At 39.9% G+C, this 7,865-nt stretch overlaps 1 long non-coding RNA gene across 1 annotated transcript; it reads left to right on the top strand.

The window, feature by feature from the left end:
* The first annotated feature begins 4,546 nt into the window (after positions 1-4,546).
* On the top strand, positions 4,547-6,579 carry LOC144246998 (uncharacterized). Its single transcript, XR_013340716.1, has 2 exons — positions 4,547-4,747; positions 5,404-6,579. It is a non-coding gene; the product is annotated as an uncharacterized LOC144246998 (long non-coding RNA).
* The last annotated feature ends 1,286 nt before the right edge of the window (positions 6,580-7,865 follow it).

Raw genomic sequence — 7,865 nt, 5'->3', positions numbered from 1 at the left:
GTCTGAGGAATTCTTAATTCCAGTAGCAGGTTGTAATGTCGTATAAATCGAATGAACTTGTCACAGGACATGGAAGCAACTCTCATTTTTGTACTTTGAAGGAATGAACATTTCCTTCTTTACTTAGGCAGCCTAGATACATAGTGTTTGTGCTTCTTTCTATCTAAACCTTTTAGGACTAAATCAAACAGCTAGGAAACACTGTAACAGGGAAAGAATGTGAGTGTCTGATTCAGGCCACGATCTGCCTGATCATCACTTGGGGAAAACTAAATTAATTTTTTGTCAATTAAAACAGATCTTGAGAAAGCTCTCCCCTTTCTTTTCTCGAGTTCCCATCTCGCAGGGCTGTTTCTCGCTCGCTGTTCCTCGCTCAGCCCCGGCTGCCGGGCAGCGTTTTTCCCGGCCTTGCCCAGGCTTTCCCCGCTGGCAACTACCGGGGCCGGCCCGGCAGCCCCGGCACTGCCCCGGCACACACAGACTCGAAAAAAGATGGAAATCGATCTTGCCTGACAACACGCTTTGGATAAGCACCTCAAATTTCAGATGGTTATGTTTAATGACAAAACACATTGAGGTTTTGGATGACCTGCACTCTGTCTTTTTGTTCTTTCTATTACTGGAGTCTGTTATTAAATACAGCTCCTTTTCCTTTTGACTCTTTCATTTGATCTTACTCTGTGGGCACTTGTAACGCTGGGAAGGCCTTTTTATCTGAACCCAAGGAAAGGGCAATATGAAAAAGCGTGTGTTTGCTCCTTTGAGTGCAGCCTGTGCTATCAGGAGCTGTGCCTTTTGGGAGATAACCCTGTCTTCCCTTCTCAAGCTCCATCCGAAAGGACAAAGTAGAAGCCTGTGCTTTTGCATGAGCTCAGCCTGTGCAGGCAGGGAGTGTCCCATTGGGGGGTTGCCTGTATGCCATGTTGGTACTGCTGTAGCAGAGTTGGAGACCTAGTTATATCTGGAGCAAATGTGTGTATTTTTTTTTTTTTTTTTAACTATTAAACTTGTCCTATCCTGTCAAAAGGAATCCTGAGGTCGCCGATTTTGTTTTCCTCAGAAATGTATCATATAAGTAAATTATAAAACACACAGAGAAAATGTAAAGGAAAGAAAAAATTTTAAAAAGGGTCAAACATAGAGCATGATTCCCTGCTGTCCCACATTTTGGGGAAATAAGTTTTCATTGATGCATTGTGGATTAAATTTTCAGAAGCTCAAAGCAAGTGTGTCTCTAAGGAAGCATCTGTAGATATCCTCTGCCTGAGAATTTTTGAAAATGGAGCCAAAAGAGAAGAGAACAACTAACTTAAATTCTGTACATTTACATGGTAATACTTTTCTCTAGGTCCAGGTGCCATATGCCAAGTCAGACCTCATTAAGTCTTGTATTAATTTAGTGCTTTGGTGTTTAATTTGTGCTAATTTAGTCTGGAGAAATGGTCACATGTTGCTCACCATTTTTTTCTTAGAATTTTGTTAAATTTCATTGTGAAGAAGGCTTCTAAGTTTATTAAAAGTTTACTGAGTTTCCTAAAAATCAGACCAGAACCAAAAGCAAGAAAACTGGTTTAGATAAAAAAGGAAAAACATCTTCCAACAGTTAATAAAAGTATGATAATTTTATATCCCAGTATTCAAAAAGTTATCCTAGTATTTCTACTACTTACACTCTAACTGAACAGACAGAATCAAAACATATAATATGCTTACTCCTTTAATATTTCTTTGGATAAATTGAATCTCTTGGAAGAAACAAATAAATTTATGACTTTAGCTCCTCACAGAAGCACCACTGAAATTCTGAGACTTTAGAGATCATTCTGCTACTGCTTATTGGAACTGGTCAGGCACTTGACAAATCTTCAAGATAAAAAACAGAAATAGCAAAGAGTAACTGTCAGTGAAGTGAAGCCATTTAGCTGTTGCTGTTTTTTAGTCTTTTCATAGCTTCCAGTTCAGCATTTCAAAATGCATTTCAAAATACATTTCAAAATGCATTTTCATTATGAACAGGAATGAAAAGGTGGGATTTGGAAAAACCTATTAAAAGTTGAAAAATACATTTGCTGAAAGCATAAGGAGTTTTCATTTGTGTCATACTTAAACCTTTTATGTATATCTACAGCATTGTATATTAATTACTTTTATTAGAAAAAAAAGTCAAAATATAATCTAAACTGTAGAATTAGCAAAACAAATTTGACAACAATCAAGCAAAAAAAAGTAATTGTTCATTTAAAGTCTTTCCAATAAAATATATCATCAAGGTGGCCAAAAAGAACACTTCCATGTGATAAATCTTCAGTACTCAACTGTTCCTTCAAGATTATGTCAAGTCATAGAAGCACACGAGCAGCACTTAAGGATGAGAATATCTTGGCCTGTGGGAAGGACCTTGCTTCATGTTATTGAAGCAACAGTGCAAAATTAATGCCTCTCTCAGTGGTAACTCAGTCAGCAATAGATGCTTTAAATGAAGAAGGAAAAGGAGTAGCTGCTGTGTATCATTCCAATTGCACTTTTGATTTATGACTCACTTCAACCTCTCTGCTGAAACCAACATACATGAAATCTACCACAACTGAATGTTGTGGACTTTTTTCTCTTTAAAACTAAGCTATAATTACTATCTGAGCCTGGTGTTATAACTACAACAGTTCAACTCCCTTAGGAAAACACCTTGATTTTAACTTCAAGATAAAGTTAAACAAAGTTAACTTCAGCAATGATCAACAGGTCAATGAGAGAAAACTGAAAGGAAATGTTAATGTGACAGGAGCATGTAGGGGAGAGTAAGATTTATTCTGCTGTCATTAATTAACTAAAAATTTTGCATGTTTAGCAGTACCCAACCAATAAATCTATTATTCAGGAACACTCAGTGAAGTCACTAAATTAGAATTTTTAAACCTTTTTATCAGCCTCAAAAATATTGTAGTCATTCTAGTCATGAATGTTCTTATAAGCCACCAAATGATGAGAAAGAGGTACATCTGCACAGTTCTTCGCATGCAGGTACATGATACATGTGCTTTTCAACGCAGATGAATGCAAGCCAACTCAAGATCCAAAGTCATAAGGCATTGTTAGAAAGATGAAGCCAGGCTGCCTCTCCAAGATGTGTTTATGGAATTTATAGACAAATTGTTCCCTTTTCTGGGAACAGGACATTAAGGAGAATAAGGGAACAGAGAGGAGAAAGAGCACTTTAACCATAATTTGCTCTTTCATATTTTTCTTAAGGTTGTGTCTCATGTAGGAATATCCAAGAGATGGGAAAATGGTGTACTAATTTGTGTAAATTGTGCACATTCTCTCCAGGTGCTTGGAACAGCCTAGAAGAAGTTGTTCCTCTCTAGCAGCAGAGGTAAGACAGCTATCTTGCCATTAGACAAATTGTGACTCTAAATGTAGCCCATACTGGACTGTTTTGGAAATTTTAACAGAGGCAGACTTTGAAAAAAATGCTACCTGCAGGGACCAATACCCATAAAGTGTAGGAAGTTTAAACTACTTTAAGGAGCAATGATAATTTTCACCATTTGAGAAAAGGCTCAAAATTTGTAGCTGCCTTAATAGAACACGTGATACCAGTGCAATGTTAAGTAGATGTGAACTGAGAAGTACAATGTTTATTTTCTGCCTAGATTATTGCAACATTAACGGTAGTGATATCTTTCTCACCTCCAATGTCTCCTAGATGTTCCACTGAGTCTGCACAGAGGTATTGCTTTGTGCTGCCATTTACAGCTGTAATGTCAAGCCCCTCACATATTCAAAGTTATCTATGTACTGAACTCATGCCAGCAGAAAAAAAGAGCAGACACAAAGTCAGCTGAAAACTATGTTTGATTCCCCTTCTCCAGGCAGTGCTTCTGTCATACCAAGGGGTAGAATAAGATTAATGCCATCACCACCAATGTAAATGATCTTCAGCTGGGCTACTACAATGAAAAGGAACAAGTGTATTGTCAAAAACTGGAACACTTTAAATGGTTTCAAGTTTCTTATTTTTCTGTTCTGCTAATAGTAATGAAATTTTATACATAGTAATATTGCTTAATACAATTTTAAAACAAAAATTTGTATAATCAAACATGATATTTTCATGGCATTAGGTTCTCTGCTGATGCTTTTATCGCTAGCATCACATTTCACTCCTGTAGAGAATGCAAGTAAAAAGTTTAAAAGGCCATGTCATTTTCTTTGGGTTTTTTTTATTATTTTGAAGCTGAACATAGGAACACATCTGTTTATGGATGATAAACATATTGACTTCCTTTCCTTCTGGCTATGCCAGTTCTGGAATCAGGTGAATCTTTCACATGTTTCTTACTTGTTAGTCTAAAAGGGACAACATTATTTATTTTAATAAGTTTTAATATAGTAAATTCCTTTAATACATTACAATATTTCTTCTATATACAATTTTGCGCTGATCTATGTTTCAATATTTATTTCTCCCTCAAGTTTCTCTCCATAAAGAAATATATTATCTCTTTGACCTTCAGTGTTATTCAGGTGTCGTGGTTTGACACGGAAAGATAATTTTTTCCGGAAGGAAGGGGTCAATTTAGATATTGACCAATTGAAAGTAGACACGCCTCTGAGAACACAGAGGGGTTGAAAGCAGAATTCCCAGGGGAACTCGCTCTCTTTGGTTCCGGTCAGCGTGCAGTGCAGACCTTCCCCCGCCCAGCCACGAGCTGGGTGGGGGAGGGGAAGCCCCCATGGCCTGATGGAGGTAACTCCGAAGGGTGGAGGGACTGGAACTGGGCTGGCCCCTGCAGATGGAAGGGTGGAAGAAATCTGGGATGTCTCCATTTCCCCCCCCCCAGAATTCCTCTCCCGAGAGGGAGAGAGAAAGCCGCAAGGAAGGAGGAGCGGGGGGAGCTGCAAGGTGCCCAGTTGTGTGGGAGTTGCTGGATGTCCGGGCATCGAGCCATCCTGGGAGTTCGGACTTTTAACCCTTCCTTGAGAAATGAAAGCTTTGTGAATTTTCCTTTCCCCTCCTCGGTTTGAAAGAGAGGAAGAGGGACACCTTGGACCCTAGGATGGGATGTTGGAAGGAGGAATTCTGGATGGGAGGGGGACAAGGAGTGGCTTTTGGCTGGACTTTTCCATGTTAGCCACAACCTGAACCAAATCTTCTCCTTCAAGAGGGACTGTGTTTTGGGAGGATGCCAGTGAGTCAAGAGACCTGCTTCAGCTGGGAAAAAGACAAAAGTGGAGTGAACAGAGAAAAGGTTGGGGGGTTTGTGGTGGCGCCCCCTTGCCCTGGAAAGGAATGAGAAGAGAAGAAGATCTCTGTTCTTGAGCCTTCGGCCCCAGGGGAAAATGGGGGGGACTGTGGTCCCAAACAATGAAAAACTGAACTGTTGTTTTCTCCCCTCTTGCCAGGGCATCCTTGAAAGGAAAAATCCTAAAGGCAGTGACCATCCATGCATTGGTGGTGAGAGCACTGTGCATGGAAAGGAGAAGGGTCACCATGGCAAACTTTTTTCTCCGGGCGGTGCCATGTGTGACATGGAAACACAGGATGTGGAGCTGTGTTTCTTGGGGGGTCTGTGGCACAGGAGAGACTCTGTTCCCTCGATGGACTGAGTATCGATTGCTTGGAGGGTGGAAACCTGATTGGGGTCCAGATTGTGTCTCACTGTGGTTTGTTGGAGTTGGGTGGTGGGGGGAGGAATGTTTTGCAAGGTTTTCGTTTGATCTTTGTGTGGTTTTTTTCCCCCTTCTTTAGTTTTCTCTTTTCTTTAGTAGTAGTAGTTTAATAAAGTTTTTTTCCTGTTATTAAGCTTGGGCCTGCTTTGCTCTATTCTAGATTCCACTTCACAGCATTCAAGGTAGGGATCACATTTTCATGGGGGCACTGGCATTGTGCCAGTGTCAAACCATGACATCAGGTTTTTATTTTATCTTCTGTGCTTTTACTTCTGACATTTGTTCTGCTTGGTATCTTTGCTGTTCTTTCTGTTTTCTTTGTTCCCTTTCTGTCCCCTCTGTATGTGCATGGTTTCAGTGACCTGGAAAAATGGTCATCTGCAATATTCTTGAAGCTTATCCTGCTGCTGCAATTCCTCTTACTTTAGGAGCTTAAAAGTTTCTAATGGTTTACATTTGTGGGAGGCAGCCCTGGGGAGGATTCTCCAGGAATGCCATGGGAAACCACAATGGTATAAGGAAAAGTATTGCCCCTGGATTCCCTCCTTCCCCATGCAGATGAATGTATGTCTGTCATACACTGTACACTCCCCAGTTCATGTCTGTCAGCAGTTGTACTATCCCCCTATTCTAGAAAGTTCTCTGTTCTCGTCATTCCCAATGGTTCTCTGTAAACCACCTCTTCCCTTTTACCCTCATTGGCCCAGTTTATGTCACTACATCCCTGCTTCTCCCTTACACCCCTTCCCATTGGAGCTTTTGTACCCTAGCCACCCCTTCCCTTTCCCAGGTATATACTCTGGCCGCTCCTTCCCCACTCTTGTAGCCCGCTTCCCCTGCATGCAGGTGTCCCCCCACTCCTGTATCCTTTGTTCTCGTTCTACCCACAATAAAACCAAGTGGATCACAGCGGCTCAAGCATCCTCCCGTCTTTTGGTGGAGATCTTATTATGTTATCCAGGAACCTACAGACCAGCCAGCAGCGAGCTGCCCTGCGGGACTTGTCCCAGGGCCACCTGTATACATATACATTTTTAAAACATTTTTTCTGATGTCTCTGCCATGTTCCCATTAACTGCTATCCTCCTGTGTCTTGAATCACAACGCTTGTTTTGTTGGGTTTTCTTTTTGACCTTGCAACATAGCTGCTTTTAGTTGCTTCCTGTATCTCACTTTGCTCTTCTCATTAATTCTGAACTTTCTTTTCATTATATTGAATTCTAAAAATATCATTCTGTAATTTCACTGCCTTGGATAAAAATATGAAATTATTTTAAATTATCATGTGTTAAGGGCAAAGGATGATAAACTGCTGTACCAGATAGAAAGTTAGAATCCTAGTTAAATAATGTTTGACAATGGATGATGTGTTTGTACCTAAATAATGGTCTTCCTATTGCCTTCTTGTGGAGGTTTGGGAGACAAGGTAGGAATGTTTGTAGTCACATATGTGTATGTAGAGGAGGTATGCAGAGTATATCCAATCTCTAAATCAAAAATTGTGAGTCATGATAAGCAATGCTCCCTAGGGTTTTTTTTCAGTCCTGGGTCCTGATGGTATATCAGTCTGATTATACAAAATAAAATGTGCTGACTTACATTAGATAAGGACCCTATACTGCTGTGTGAATTAAACTGGCTGTGATAGAGACGAAACTGTGCAGGAGCAAAATCTCTGCTTGTGCTTTTGCCAGTGATTGAGATTACCCTAGAGTGAACCAGTTTCCTTCAGATTTGGAAAGATTTATTCCAGTTTAAGTAACGTTATTACACTACCAAAAGTATTTTTATCGCTTATGCAAACTGTTTCATTCCCTAGCATACTCCTTTTAACACCCAAGGCCTTGGTGCACATTTTCCATCATTATTTTAAAGGGGATTTACTCCTTCTTAAAGAATAGAGAAAAATTCATGGTATTATAAAAGCACTGGGCATTGAAGTCTTATTTTTATCCTTGGGCTTACTAGAGATGGCAGGGAGGTTGAGAACATCTCTATGATTCAAACCTGATCTATAGGGATTGTCTTTTCTTTTTGAGAGAGAGATAATTCAGTCTGCAGAATTGAGCTTGACAGAAAATTTTTTTGTCAATTATGTATGAAGCTAGTATGCTATCAACTAGGGAGCTGGATAAAAACTTCAAAATTCAATTTCTTTAAGGATCTTTAAGGCCTCAAAATTTAGCTGGATTCCT

This window comes from Lonchura striata, chromosome 1, assembly GCF_046129695.1.
Source record: "Lonchura striata isolate bLonStr1 chromosome 1, bLonStr1.mat, whole genome shotgun sequence".
Classification (NCBI taxonomy): Eukaryota; Metazoa; Chordata; class Aves; order Passeriformes; family Estrildidae; genus Lonchura; species Lonchura striata.
Note: the sequence above shows the minus strand (reverse complement) of the source record. Positions and strands in the feature narration are given on the sequence as shown.